Source organism: Accipiter gentilis, chromosome 17, assembly GCF_929443795.1.
Source record: "Accipiter gentilis chromosome 17, bAccGen1.1, whole genome shotgun sequence".
NCBI lineage: Eukaryota > Metazoa > Chordata > Aves > Accipitriformes > Accipitridae > Astur > Astur gentilis.
The window spans coordinates 7,171,646-7,186,815 of record NC_064896.1 but is presented as its reverse complement, the minus strand read 5'-3'; the positions used below and the strand labels follow the sequence as shown (position 1 = coordinate 7,186,815).

The window sequence follows — 15,170 nt, the reverse complement described above, 5'->3', positions numbered from 1 at the left end:
GTGATGCCATGCTGGTCTACTCTTTGTGGCCACAGTAGAGGAGGATACCCGTTAATGTATCTAAAAAACCCCCTTACAATAAATGACCTGCATCAGTAAATTCTCTTATTTCTCTAAGACAGGGCCCAGACCATCGCTACTCTGCAGGCAGATTCCATCTATCTTCAAACTTTTTTTCTTTCTCAAAAGAAAATCTGACTTTTTTTTTTTCCTGAACCACCACCATCTGGTGCTGTATACAGCACCAGAGTCCAAACATCAAACTGCCCCTTTTCCAGCATACTGGGCGCTCTTCTCTGTCATTTCACTTTATCTGTTTCTCAACTCCATTAGAAACACAGCCAGTAAAAATCTCCTGAAAACACTGTTCCCAATTAAAGTGAGCCCTTATGAAACCAGTATCACAGCCACTTGCTTAATGTATTTCTCCCTAGAAGAACTTACAGTGTTTCCTTGATGAACCCCCAAGCATAACAGTTTCCACAGTGATTACAGAAAAAGCAGCAGTGCCAGAAATAACAGTTAAATGGAAAACATCCCCTGCATTCACTCTTACACATGCACACACCCATCCAGCGCAAACGGGCTCGCCGGCACTAGGGACGATTCCTCATGGTGAGAGCCCAAGCACCGAGTAGCCACCCCAGTGCAAATGGAAATGGAGATGGAAATTGAGTCAAAATACCACTTTTTAAGTAGGTGTCTTGATGATGGCACATGGGCAGGTACCCTCTACACACAGGCATGCAACAGCATACTTTTGAATAGAGATCTAATCCGTGACCATATACCAAAAGCAGCTTCCCAAGTACAATATTCAAAATATTTTCCCTAGCAAGGCAGGACAAAATGACTGCTCCAGATCGTGTCTCCTGCCTTGTGAAAGGCAATTTTTGTTCTGACACAGACCTGGTGCAAAGGCAGGAAAGAAATGTACCAAGTCTCAGAGCTTCTCTAAACCAACCCCCCCACACACACACTGCTCCCTGCACTCACATTCATTCAGTTATTCGAGGTCTAAGGCATGCAAAAGCTGCAGTTTCCATTCACGTGAAACTATGTGCATTTTCAGGACGCTGCCATACTCCTTTTCCCCACTCCAGGCTGCGGGCAGCCTGCTCTCTGCATGCCGGCAGAGGGAGGCTTCAGGCAGTGCCATCTCCACCACTGCTGTGACTGGACCAACACCTCTGACTTTCCTCATTTATTTACCAAAATAAAGACGTGGCTCTCAGCAAACAGCTTTCCAAAGCTATTTTTCTGCAACAAGTGCCCTCAGCAGCTTCAAACTCTTTCCTGGCTTATTGTTCTCAAGAAAAGAACAAAATGAACTTTTCTTTTTTTTTTTTCCCCAAAACCTAATCTTTTTGCTCACCACCAGGGCAGCAGTCCCTGCCCTCTCCCCACACCCCTCACAAGCATCTTCTCCTTTTTAGATCTCTGTCCCCATGTCTTTTCAGAGTCCTCACCAGCCAGGAGCCTTGTTTCGCCTGGGAAGAACTCAACATGCTTATCTGGGTAAAAAAGGACCATGTTTATCACCTTGATTTGCATTAGAAATTATTAAAGTACATGACCAACCTACTGTTCACTTAGGAAGGTATCTCTCTAATTTAAGATGGCAAGAATGGGTTCAAAAAGAAAAAAAAAACACAACAAAACCCTAAACAACAATGTCCAGCTTAGATTTTTTTTGTGATAGGTTTTGTGCTTGACAGGACTGACACATCCAAAACTAGAAGCCTCCCAGGACAGGCTAGATACATCCCCGACTGCCAGCAAAGACTTATTTCCAGTTCAGAAGAAATGGGATTTGAGGATTTCTGTTATATTCACACACTTCATTTCTGCCTTTACACCTGTTTACTTAAAAAAAATTTAACTGCTGGTTTAACATTTTGGCATACCACCTCCTATCTTCTGAATAATTCTGAATTCTGATTAATGCAAATACGAACGCAAAGTATTTTCTAACTTTGCAGCAAATCCCCACAGGTGGATGACAGATCAAAACACGAAGGCAGCAGACCATATCTACAGCAATGAATTACAGGCAGAATCAAAAAGCAACTATATTCCATGGAGATTATAAGGCAACCAACACCTCATCGGGGACTTTCCCTTAACTTCTTTAAAGACCTAAAACCTGCATAATACATAATAAAACCAACACTGCAGGCTTTTTCTTCAGCAGAAAAACAGCACAGCGCTGCCTTAGGGTTATGAAAAAATTCTTCAGTTTGGCAGTAATGGTTTTAGCCTTCCTTGCTTTACTGTTTCTGAATGCAAACGGCGCCATTCAAAGCAGGTTTGCAAAAGCAGCAAGGGTTTGGTTTTAATAAATGCTCCTTGAATTAAAAAGGATTACCTTAGTAATGATACAAACCACGGTAGTAAACTCATTAGACACTGAGTCATTACTGTAGGATGCATGCTATCAGATGTGAACATCCAGCCCATGCTGCTGGCGAGTCGACTCGTATGGTGCGAGGAAGATCTTGGGTGATTCTTGGATCTCTTTTACCCATTTCAGCAGGTTTTTGAGTGTCTGCTGGGCCAGCAGTGCTGAAAAGCAGTAGCTTCCCGAGCCTGGAGTGCTCGTGGACCATAACTGTGAATCTTTACCATAATATGTTTTCATAGTTATTTGTAGTCATTCACTGTAGCATGAAGCACTTAAAATATTTAAAACAGTACCAATTTACTTTTATTTAGCATTTTCACACTGGAGGAAAAAAATCTGTGGTGTTTTACAAACTGCTGTGGAGGGAGTGTGGCAATGCTCCTGGGAGGGAGGGAGAATATTTTTAACCCCATTTTACAGAAGTGGGAACTGAGGCACGCACTCTTCCACAGAAGGATAGTGGCCAGAAACACTTCTGAATTCTTGCAGGATAACTTCCCACAGAGATCCTCACTTCCAGAAGAAACGTACACTTATTCCAGACTACAGTGGTGACACTGTTGTGCCCCAGCCAATTTTCTCACGTAAACAGCGTGGTGAAATGGTGGGGAAGAGTGGTTTCTCTTCAGGTTTTGTTAATTTTAGCCTGAGAAAGTCATGAAGGAAATACCTGAGCACTATGGGCAAGTTTGTGGGAGGTAATTAAACACCCAGCTCGACTTCCCTTCCAACTCAGAAAAGCTTCACATTCTTCTGTAGATATCTACAACTCTATTTTTGCACTTGGTTCTAGCCTGACCTTTCATTGCACTGTTTTGTTCCAAAGCTAAGCACTCCACATCTTCAAAATGAAGGCATTTTTCTTTTAAATGTGACCAAAACTTTATTTTCCTCTTTAAAACATGCAAAGAGTCAACACATTTTTGATGGGTTCAAATACACACAAAAACTACTGGCCCCTACTAGCCCCGACATCCCCCCAACAGAAACCTCCCAGTTCAGACCAGCACCCCAGACAGGATTCCAAGAGACCTCAAATTTGAGTAAAGAAATCCCTTAGCTGTTTTCACCTGGACAAAGTATAACTGCTGGGAACAGCTCTTCTAAGGAGAGCCACTCCAGAAACACCATGCAATGCTCTTCCTCCCGGAGGATGCATCCCCTGAAGGAAGAGGCACTACCTCTCCATCCTTCCTCACAGGAGCCAGCTAATCACCCTTAACTTGTTCCTCTGCAGCCCATATAACCTGCTGTGGCTGTAGTGCCTCCAAGGGAGTTTATCAGATTTACACCTCTGTGGCAATAGGGTGGCAACTGCAAATTACCAGCCCGTTACCGAGTCACAGCTGACCCAGCCCAGCAGCTGCTCTTGTTTTACAGGTGACAGGTGCCATCCCAGTGTTTTCCGAAACACATGAACTTTATGAACCTTTTTTATTTTTTATTTATATTCAACTAATTTTAGCCCCATCTTCAGTTTTTCTATAGCTTTAATTTATGTTAGTAAATCTCCCCAGAAGGGAACAAACACACACACACAAAAATGAATAAAGGGCAGGAGGGAACACAGGAAACCCGTGGGCAGCTATTTAAAGAGTCAATGATGCCTCATGGAAAACTCTGAAACACATTCCTGTTAGTGACAAACCCGCTGCTTTGTCCCCAGGTCACTTGCTGCATCCCTTGGGGTCCTCACTGCCTCACTCTGAACAGCAGGGAATGGGGAGAGCCTTTCTATCCAACACCTTCTCCTGGGCATCTCCCAGCAGCTTGGGGCAGGAGGAACCAGCCAAAAGTCCAGGGCCCAGGGTGTTCCTCCTAAACCCCCTGAAAGCTTTTAGAAGCTCTCTGAGTTTCACAACCTATTTTGTGAACACTGTACCCCACTACCTAAATAACAACCACTCATTCACCGTCACCAGATGAAATGGCTGGAGACGGCATGCCATCACTTCCAGTGGTGACGCAGACCTCTAAAGCGCTCAACCCAACTTATCCCACTGCATTACTTTTGGGGAGCATGTGTCCGGTCACACACTTATCTAGTTGGCCTTTTACCCAAGACCATACCCTACCTTGAGTCGGGAACGCAACCAGCTCACAACGCAACACTCCTTGGGTCCCTTTGTCACCGCTGGCTCACAGTTCCTTACGATATTGAAAATAGATGGGGCTATCAAGAGAATTATCATACACCTGAAGATGAAGAAGGCCAGTCCATGTATACCTGAGACTTAAATCTACTAGTAATTCTTATGAAAAGTGACAGTAGGTGGTTATAGAATTAACGGTTGTGTCTGGTTTGTGCCTTTTGAGTTCTGCAAAGTAGTGAACTGCCCTTCAGGAGAGACCGTTTAAGCAGTGCAGAAGTTGGATTTCAATCTGGATGTAGGAGCGTGGCGGTAAAGACTTCAGGGAACTACTACACTTAAAACCAAGTTTGCTGGGAAAAGGGCCAGGCTCAATTTTATTGGATTCTCCTGAGGTTTCCCCTCTAAACTGCACCACCAGATGAGGGCTCAGCAAACCCCTCCAGGTCTCGATGCATCTGAGAGCAAAATTAGCAGAGAAACCCAAATCCTATGTCTGAATTCAGCCAGATCTAGCCAATTTTTGACACAGCATGCCTTCCTGCCTAAAGTCTGTAGGTCTAATGGAGAAGCAGAGCAAAATAACTTCAACCCCAAAGCCTCCCAGGCCTGCAAAGCCTGAATAATGGTTTAATGAGCAGGTGACCCTCCAAAGTCCAAGGAAGGAACAAGGGAAGGTCTGGATAAGTGGCAGGAAAAAGACAACTTAAGATCTGAAGACTGAGGAGCTGCTAAAACTGAAAACCTCATTTGCACAAAACAGATTTTTGTACTGTCAATGTATAAGGTTTCCCACAATGCTGAAGATGCTCTGCTTGGAGTTTCTACCAGTGGCTGACCCACCTGCTCACTTCTACAGCAATGCCCTACAAGCGCTTTGTGCCTATGCAAGATGGTGCACGGGCTTCAAGGCACTGAGGAAGAAGCAGTAGTTGCTTACAGCAAGTCCATTTTGGGAAGGTAGGAAAACTTGATCTCACTCATGTTTTCCTCTTAGTTATCCCTGCTTAAAAGTCACTGTGCAATTCCCAGAAGTGACCCCAAACTGAAATTTCCATACAACTGGAAAAAAAAAGGGGGTTACAAAAATACCATCTAGGTGTCTTTAAATAGGTTAGTTACTGTTCCTCTTAGGGAAAAGGCTTCTCAGAAGATTTCCACACAGTAAATGCTCAGGGGCGTCTCTGCTCATCTCACTCAGCTCTGCACAGCTGATTTCCTCACCTTAGCCTGCTGCACATGCAACCCCTGTTCACCTTCTCAGAAAGCTCAGAAAAGCAGGCAGTAAGCGAAAACCAGTGCTACATGAGCTAGTCACAGCTTGGACTTCCTAAGGAGGAGGGGTTGGGCTTGATTCAGGGCTTTGCAAGGAAAATGAGGCAACATAGAGGATAAGGAAGATTTATTGCACATTTACTTTCACCAAATATTTTTTGAATGACTGAATAATCCCCTAGTACTTTTAACACAGGCTCTCCCTGACACACAATGCGTCTTTTGATGCTCATTAAAAGGTTCACCTTATGCAGGCACGTAATTAGAGCCGGGCAGGATAAAAATCTCCATTCTGATTACTGCACCGATTATAGAGACCGAGATCCCAGCTGACTGTGCAAAGCTGGCCTGGGAAAGACCATTTTCTTGAATTCAAGTCGTGGCACAGCGGGAGCACTAATCACAACTGTCCTCTTGCAAGGTGGTCTCGGCAGAGCCCAGGAGAGGGAGCACCAGTGAGAAATCGGTCTGGATTAACAAGCGAAAGGTGGGAAGAATTCAGCAAGTGTAATGGGCAGAATGGAAAACAGAATAAATATTTCCCTGCATCCCAACTGGCCCTACTGACTGCAGATCCCAGCAGAGCTATAAAGATCTACTAACAAGCAGCCTTTTTAAAGTCAGAGACAATGGTGTTGAATGTATATTTTAAATAAATTGCTTTCCTTTCCAGAGAGGGGTTGGTTTTTTCCCTAAGTTTGAACTCCCTTGCCAAGAAACCAAATGCTTTAAAGCGCTTTAGAAACGGCGAGTCTGCTGAAACACTTTTTGCATTCAACATGTGCAGCCAAATGTGGCCAGAAGTTATGACGGCAGAGCTCCTCCGAGCACAGAATCAGCAGGAACCTCGGTGATTAGGGGAGACGGAGGAAGCCGGAGGAAAGCCAGCTTTCCTAACGCAGAAGGAGCTACCCGACGTGGCCATGGGACTTTGCCAGTGACGTACAGCAAGGGAGTTCCCAGGAGCCCCTCATTAATGACTTGCCACCCAATCAACAGGATGGCCGCGGTGAATTCCCCAGCCGGGATACACTTCCCTGCTCTCTCTGATTACTGCTAAACCACCCATGTCAGCGATGCCTTATCCCTGCAGCTCGGGAAAGGTTTCTCAACAGCGCTTTTGTTGTTAACTTCAGAATAAATATTATTTTCAAAACTGTTTCTCCAGGGACTCACCCCACCGGATCCCCTTAGTAGTCCCCCACATCCGATCACGCTCACACACACTGCAAACTACGCAAGCTGAACACTGAGCTATTCTATTGACGGCTGCCGTATATTTTTCAAGAGCAAACTCCAAACATTTCTGAGCTTGCTCACCCCCTGGTCTGCTCTCTCCTCCACCCCAGCTGCAAGAACGTGCTTTTGCTCAGTTGGGAAAACCAGACGAGCAGAGCCTGCAGTCCTGTCTCTCCTTTTTCTGCCACTCGTGCACCTGGGGCAGCCACTCATCAGGGCAAGGGGGGAAAGAAATCTTGTGAGAGTCCCTTGTTAAGATGCTGAAAGAGCAGTAGAGAAGCTGCAGCAGGACCTTACAAATGTTTCTGAAATGGATGATGTCCAACACGCAGAAATTAGAAGCGCCCATTGTGGATTACGATGAAAATGGTCGATCACAGTGAATAAGTCCCCTTCCTTTATGCTGCAAGAGCTTCCCCAGGAGAGCAGAGGGCTCCTCAAAGGCATTTCTCAGGGTCTACACTGCACTTCTGTGTGTGCTGAATGTATTCCAGAGAACACAAAGCCCAGACCTGCTGCAAGCAGTTTGGTGGTAACACACTCATTAATTAAGCAACTAGTAACTTCTGGAAGTTTACACAAGTCTTCTGCAGATTTTGTTTTTCCTTTCCTTAACAAGGACTGCAGTGAATCCTTCACCAGTCCGAGAAGCCCAATGGCAAGCCTTGGAGGCAGAAGGCATTTCTTCGCAGCAGCAGGTCAGGGCAGCACCTATCAACCCCCACCACGTCCTACGCCAGTATCTCTGCATCCTCCACTGAAGGATACTTCTCTACAGAAGAAAGAAATCGTATTTCCAGGACCCCCTGCTAAGAAGAGCAAGGCAGGAAGGAGATGGGACAACTCCTTGAACGGGCTTTGGAGCTTCTTGACACCTGTGAGCCAAGTGAGAACCACAATGTCCCATGCCACACGAATCCCACCGATACTTATTGAGGAAACACCCTCTGACAGCATTATGAACATCTTCCTACATGAATCAGAAAAGTTCCTGAAGCACTGAGATTGTGAGAAAAACATGACAGTCCCCAACAAGCACAAACAGCTTCCTAGGGGATCACTGAAGCCCAATAACGTAAGAGAAATAGGAGTTACAACAAAGGGGCTGTCAGGACGTCCAGACCCTGAAGGTTAAAACTGGCTCTGCACGCTGACACTAATAATCTTTCAACACCAGGGAAACCAAAAGCCTGTAAGCTACAGGTTATCCTCTAGCAGCAGAGCAGGGTTTGGATTGTATTGCTCACACCATAAATCACCATGTCAGCTGCCCCAGCCATTTCCACTCGCCAAAGGGTAACTGGGTAAAAGTGCTAGGCACTTTCACGACGGTCAGCCAATTAGCTAAAGAACGAGGAGGGGAGAAAAAATAAAATAATGCATGGTGCCTTTTTCCGGAACAACAATCCACACATTTGCATAGAGCAGCTCAGTGTGTGTCTGCATTTCTGATCACACCTCTGGGTGCATCAAAAGCATTATTAATTTCCATTGAGGAGGATTAAGAAGCTTAAATCGTTAACACTCATTTACTCAGACTTAATGCATTTTTAAAGCTGCCGCACTTTATGCTGACGTGCAGGTGCTAATCAGCGGTGAGAAACACTTAAAAGGGATAAAACACCCAAAGGGTCAGCCCCTGGCACAGGCCCTCTCCTTCTCTGCACCCAGCAGGTTCAACCTCCTCGCTGGCCTGCAGAAGCCCAGCAGGTATTCCGGACTCTGGCTTGGGAAAGTCAGCTCGCTGGGAGCTCACGCAGGGATTTTACTCTCACATCTTCTGGCTCGCATCACGTGTCGCCCAAGAACAACCCCTCTGCTCCCCACTTGCTTTCCTGTACAAGTGATAAGGAGGAAATCCGTCCCAGACAGACAGACAGACAGCTCGCCCCTGCCACATGGTGCAAGCCAGCGAAAGTCCCCAGCTCCCAGGACCTTAATTAGAGGTGGCCGCCAATTAAGAGTGGAGCTGCAGTTTAAGCCTGTGCCAGTGCAGGCACCCGGGCTGTCTGGCGGCGGATCAAGAGAAACAACCCCTCGGTGTTTACAGTGTACAGTAGCCCGACATCCAGTAACTCCCGGTTACTCACGGCAGTGACCTCATCAGCGAGACATGCCCGTGCCTTACAAGTGCTCCTAATTACGCCTCATCGGCTGCTCTTCCCTCTCAGCACTGACCACGGCTGATACGGGAAAAATAAAAGATCTCTCTATTAAAGCACCCCCATTCGCCGCCCCCCCCCCCCCCCCCCCTCCCCAGCAGCGAGCGCCTGGAACGAAGCGATGGGGTTGGTTACCTGCACATGCCCCCCGCACTGCAGCCGCGGCTCTCCCATGACTCTGCCCGCTGCGAGGTTGGGACCCTGGGACTCCAGGGGGATCTTCTGCCGGGCTGCAATAGAAAAGGTTAGTTTAAAGCTCCTTATTTGGGCAGTGATGTAAAGGGAAGTTGTTCGGGCAGCGCCTCCCCCTTTTTCCATTCACTACACATTGTTTCCTGTTGTCAAGCAGCTGCCGTGGGCTTTCGGCACGGACAAGGGAATCCTTCAGCCCCGGCTGCTGCTGCAGAAGGCGCTGCCGAGGCAGCCCCGCTGCCCGGTCCCGGCTGCCCTCACAGGGGCGGGGGGAGCACAAACTCCTCCGGGGATGGAGCACGGCAGCGGGTCGGAGCTGGTTTCCCCCCACCCCCCCACCCCCCGCACCCGCACCCGCCAGCGCTTTCCATCACAAAAGCGGCTTCTTGCCTGCGGGAGCCGGCGCCGTCGGAGGGAGGGGGGAGCCCGGCTGCCCCGGGGGCTGGGGCTGGCGAGAGCCCCCGGCCCGGCGCAGGGAGAGCGCTGCCGGCCCGGCGCTGCCAGCGCGGCTCGCCCGCCCCGCCGCCTCCCTCCCTTCTCCATCCCTCCCTCGCCGCCTTCCTCCCCTACATCCTCCTCCTCCCCGTCCCCTCCCCGTCTGTCCCGGCTCCCCCCCGGGGAGCATCGCGGGGGGAGCCCGCTCCGCTCCGCCCCGCCGGACCGAGAGCAGCCCGACCGCGGCGGTGGCAGCTCTGCCCCCGGGGCTGCGCTTGGGGAGCCGGGACACACACACACGGACACGGACACGGACACGGACGGGACACACGGACAGCCCCCGGCCGCCCCGGGACGGGGGGAGGAGATGCTCTCCCGGAGGGGACCCGTGAGCATCCCCCCGCGGCCGCGGGAGGCACCTGCCCACGCAGGACCGTGCCCGGGACAGCCGGGGGCAGCCGCTCCCGCCGGGGTTTCCAGCGGAGGGAAACTCCGAGCTCGGCGGCCGCGAACAGCCGCCGCGGAGCGGCCCCGCAGCGCTCAGCACCCCCACGGCCACGGCGGGACCCAGCACGCCTTCGCGCTGCCTGATCAACCCCCAAACCCACCCGCTCCTTTCTTTTTAATTTTTGTTGTTGTCTTGGTTGGGTTGGGTTGGGTGGTTTTTTTAGGGGGAGGGGTGGTCTCTTTTTTGTCTCTTTTTTTTTTGTCTTTTTGTCTCTTTTTTGGTCTTTTTTGTTTTCTTTTTTTTGTCCTTTTTTTCTTTTTGGTCTTTTTTTTTTCTTTTTAAGCTATCACTGCCGTAACAAACTGAAAGCCTGAGCCCTTGTGCTCAAAGGGGGAGACAAAGTGCTCCTTCATACGGCTGCAGGCAAGGCAAAATGATCGGGCAGGCGAGATCCGCAGAGCCAGTCCCTCTTCCACGTGGTGATGGCAAAAAGGGTCCAGCGGTGATCGCCCTGGCCTCCCAAGCGGGATCCCGGCTCCGGGCAGCCTGAGATGAGCTCAGAGGACAGAGCGAGATAACCCCAGGTTTTCAGCCAGGCAGCTGGGAAGAAGCAGGCTGGGTGGTTTTTAGAAGAAAGCAGAAGAGTAGCCTTGCATCCCAGGCTGTGTTTACGTTTAAAATATATGTGCATATTCCACAAAATGTTTCGTGCGTCTTCTGTAGTCATTGGAAGTGCTACTGTAGATAGGGGTTTACTGGCAAAAATTAGAACTCTTGCCAAGATCACTTAATTTGCTCTGTTCATCAGTATATGCTTGATAACTGATTGCCACCATATGGTGTACCTGGTAAAACATTCCGTGGTGAAAGCAGCTATACCCCATAGCTGGCACAGCCATCCTAGCAAAACTGCATCTCAACCATCCTTTTCTAATGCAGGCTACACAAAAAAAAAAAAAAAAAAAAAAAAAAAAAAAAAAAATCACTAGTAAAAAAGAAAAAAACAAACACCAGCCATTCCCACTATTACCAAGCTTATGTTCCTATCTGACTCCAGACTTTATAAAGTCAGGGGTAAGCAAAAAAAAAAAGTCACCTAACAATGAAGTAACGATGATGTGAGGTCTCTATGATGGAAAGAATTACGCTGGCAGCCAAACAAGAAACTTAGCAGGATGTGCTTTTTGGGGTGAACATCAACAGAGTTGTCGTTTCACTCAGGAAACAGCATGTTGCTTTTCAGGAGAATTAATGATTGGAAACCTGCTACCAAAACACCAGTCTGGCCTGTCTCCAACCAGCCACAGAGCAAACTCCGTGTAAACTTCATCCCCAAAATGCTTTTGGTGCTAAAACTGAGAAAATACCATGTAACACATGCACTTTCTGTGAGCATATTATTTCCTCAACAGCCCAGTTTCACACCCAATTTCAGCTTCTCTCATTCTGGACAGAAATGAGAATTAGAGTGTGATGTAAAAATGCTTCATAGTTTTATTTGTTTAATTTTGGTCCCGTGCTGCCACGGTCTCTCGCAGCCTGAGTCGCTTCGGTGTAAGCAGGTGCAGTTGCTTAAGGTCTTTAAGGAATTGTACGGATGCAGTCAGATACTGGATACGCTAACGGGCCCACAAGGACTCTCAACCAGTGCATGCGGAGTGGCCTCTACCCTCCCAAACCTCACTTGATAAACACTGAAATTGGGTGTGCTTCCCCCTAGAGCGAACTTTAACATGGGGCTGGCTGCGATTACAAAGTTTCTCCGTCCCAGTCGCTGGGGTTACAGCCCCAGCTGCATATCCAGTTTGCTCCTGGCCACAGAGAGCACATCGCAGCCAGAGCTCTGCATGGACCAACTCCAGTTTGTTGGGCCAAAAGCAGGTTTGTCACTTAAAGGCCAGCTAATGCAAGTTGGACTGAGCAGGGGGACTTGTGGTGATAGAAAGGACTGGATACAGCAAGGCATCCACTTTCTTCATCAAATTGGACTTGAGTATTTAGACGGACACATAATAAATTAAATATAGCTCACAGGAGCAAAAATGCCAGGCACCCTAATCAGAAGGAAAAGCAACTGCCAAAGTCTCTCATTTACTCCATGCCACGGTGGAGAAAAATCAGTTACATCTCAGTTGATGCATAAGCACCTCAGATTCCAACAGCAGCCTCATGATGGTTATGATTTTACTAGGTCAGACAGACATCATCTCCTCCTGATCCATCTATGGTCTTCCTTCCTTTCTTTGCACGTGAGGATGAACTGAGAACTGGCTGTGAGAAGCACTTAATAAAATATCACCCGGGTGAGGGCACCCAGCGTGCCTGTGAGAGGCTTCAGCACCTTTGCTATGATAAACTCTCTCTCCTTGGAAGACACAGCCCCAGGAATTCATGAAAATAGTAGCAAGGTGCAAATGTTGCTTTTAAAGTGCACCACACAGTACCAAACATGGGCACATTTAAGCTTTTTATCCAAAAAAAGGCCATAGATTTTTCCTGATTTATGTTTAACCAGCATCCTTTTCTCTGCCCATCACACCAAACGCCCAAACGTGGTTTTCCCAGTTATGGAGGTTGATCTCTGTACTCCAACACCCAAAAAGGTCAAGGTATTTTTCCCCCAAATGGTACGAACATGGCCATTCAAGGCGATCAGCACAGAGGTGTTTGCCCAGGGGTGGTGGCTTTTCTTAGGTGGAAGAGTGCGGTTTTGCTTAAATGGGAAAATGAAGGGTCAGGTTCCCCTGAGGCCCCTCTTCCCACTGCAGGGTCAGGAACGCATGGGGTTAAGTTCAGGCCACGGTGGGTAGTTTTGTGGAAATCCTTTGTTAGAAACCAGTATTTAGTCAGGAAAGGGACTGTCCTCGGGTCGAGGATGGTTAAAACAACCACATCTCACTCCCCGTTTAAAGGTCAGACTTCTCCTCCCCATGGTGTTTAGACTGAGTATGCTACCTCCCCATCCTTCAACCACTCCTGTTCACCTCAGCGTGGCCCAGGGTATGCACAAATGACCCGATGCCTGAAAAGGCCCCTTTGAAACTGTTTCCACCTCTTTTTATTTTCTTTTTTTTGTTTGAGCACTATTAGTTTTTCCACCATCCCTGCTGCTATGCAGGAGTTCCCAGCGCCCGGTGCTCTGCACACTTCCAGCTGGTCCCTAACTCATCCCTCTCTTCCCTGCTGCTAAAATGCATTAACAGAAGGTGAAAGCACGGTCAGGACTTTCAGCTTCTCCATACACCCAATTGCTAGAGCTCCTGTTTGAGTGACCGAGCAGGAAAGGAGGTTCCACCTAAAGAACCCCTTTGCTGCAGCGTGGGAATCAGGGATTTTCATATCAGTTCTCCTACAGATTTGCTATACAGCTATCAACGACCTGGGGAAACTATCTAGGGAGTTACAAATACTGTTGTGGTGGGTTTTTTAAAGCCCCTATGTCCAAGTATGAGCAATTGTTTTCCTGATTGAAGAGGGGACTGGGAATACAGTTCCCATGTCGTTCTTCCTCTCGGGAAAGCTGGAGCAGCAGAAACCTGTGAATCAAACGTACTTCAGACTTATTTAACAACCTTTTACAACCTGAACTGTAAATCCCTAAAAGTGAAATGAGCTCTTCAGAAGTTTTAGGCTCAGTCAGCACCATTGACAAGCCCTGAGCTCCCCCTGCTTTTGGAAATCCCACCAGGCACCTTTCCCGAGGTGTGTTTATTTTGAACAGTCTGACCCCAGAAGCCCACGTCCCTTTTCAGTCATCACATCAGCCTCAGGAGCTCAATGCCTACCGAAGAGCAGTGCCTGTTCGCCTGCCCAGGAGCCTTGCTCTCCCCAGCTCACCTGGGCCCTGAACCTCAGGTGCTGAAGGAGCCCTGCATCTCACTTTCCACATCTGCAAAATGGGAATAACAGCATTCCTTAACTCAAAAGGTCCCTGCGCTCATTAAATGTTTCAAAAGCATGCGGGAGAATCTTCAATTATCCAAACAATCACTGCAAAGTTTCATTATTATTCCAACACTTACATTAAAGACACATGTCCTGGTAAGTAGCAGGCATGAGGAATCATTATGCTAATATTAGACAGAGCATCTGCTCAATGTTATATCTGAAACTTTGTCTCGAAGAAATAATTTAAATTATTTTTCTTCAGAATTGACATTTGTCAAACAATATGTTGCGAATAGAAATCGCAGCCAACTATGAGTAATCCAAGCGAGCACACGTACTCTGCCACGGCGAAAAGCACTCGGGGAGAGAAGTTGCTGCAGTTTGGCATGGCAGAAATTAATGAGTAAAATAGCCGGGATGACGTGCTTCCTGCCTCCAAGCCATCCCTGCCAGCTTCTGCCGGTGGCACAGGCCCTTGCCTTGAGGCTGTGTGTTCTCCATCTGCCTGTGCCCCTTCCTTCTACCTTCACTCCCAGCAGCCGGGGGTTACCCAGCCTGCCAGCTCCCTGCCCTCCTCCCGGGTTTCTGCTCAGCATCTCCCAGGGAGAAGGTTGGTTGGAAACCTGGGACCTCTCCCTTCAGCCATACCAGACCAAACGGCCTTAAGCAATGCTTGTTGCACCGCTGGAATAAACTACATAACATGTCTTAAAGCACCAGCTTACCCTATTTTTATTTCTTTTGCACAAGCACCTGAGCAGCTTCCCACTCACCTAATCCAGTTTTATGAAGTACCCAGGGACAGGAGATAGCATCTTCAGAGCTATCAGCCTCGACCCTCTCAATTGCCAGCCCTGTTTGCACTGAAGGAAGACACTCTGCTACCTTCCAGCACGTTTTTTCCCTTGCCTTCTGTTTTTCTGTACAACCTTCCTATTAATTTTAGGCCAGTCATTTCCAGCATGCCTGGGGAGCCCTGGGGATCTGGAGGCAGCTTCTAAGGGTTTTGTGAGTTGTAACTAAGAAAAGCAAACCCA

General features: G+C 48.0%; 1 protein-coding gene across 3 annotated transcripts in view; it reads right to left on the bottom strand.

Moving 5' to 3' along the window:
• Nucleotides 1-9,319, bottom strand: part of HIVEP3 (HIVEP zinc finger 3) — a 117,204-nt gene extending 107,885 nt beyond the window's left edge. For 2 of the 3 annotated variants that reach the window (XM_049820564.1, XM_049820566.1), the window contains exon 1: nt 9,306-9,319. The gene's annotated coding sequence lies outside the window, so the exon portion shown is untranslated. The remainder of the gene's footprint in view (nt 1-9,305) is intronic. The other variant, XM_049820565.1, reaches the window with a different exon arrangement.
• Between the last annotated feature and the right edge of the window lie 5,851 nt (nt 9,320-15,170).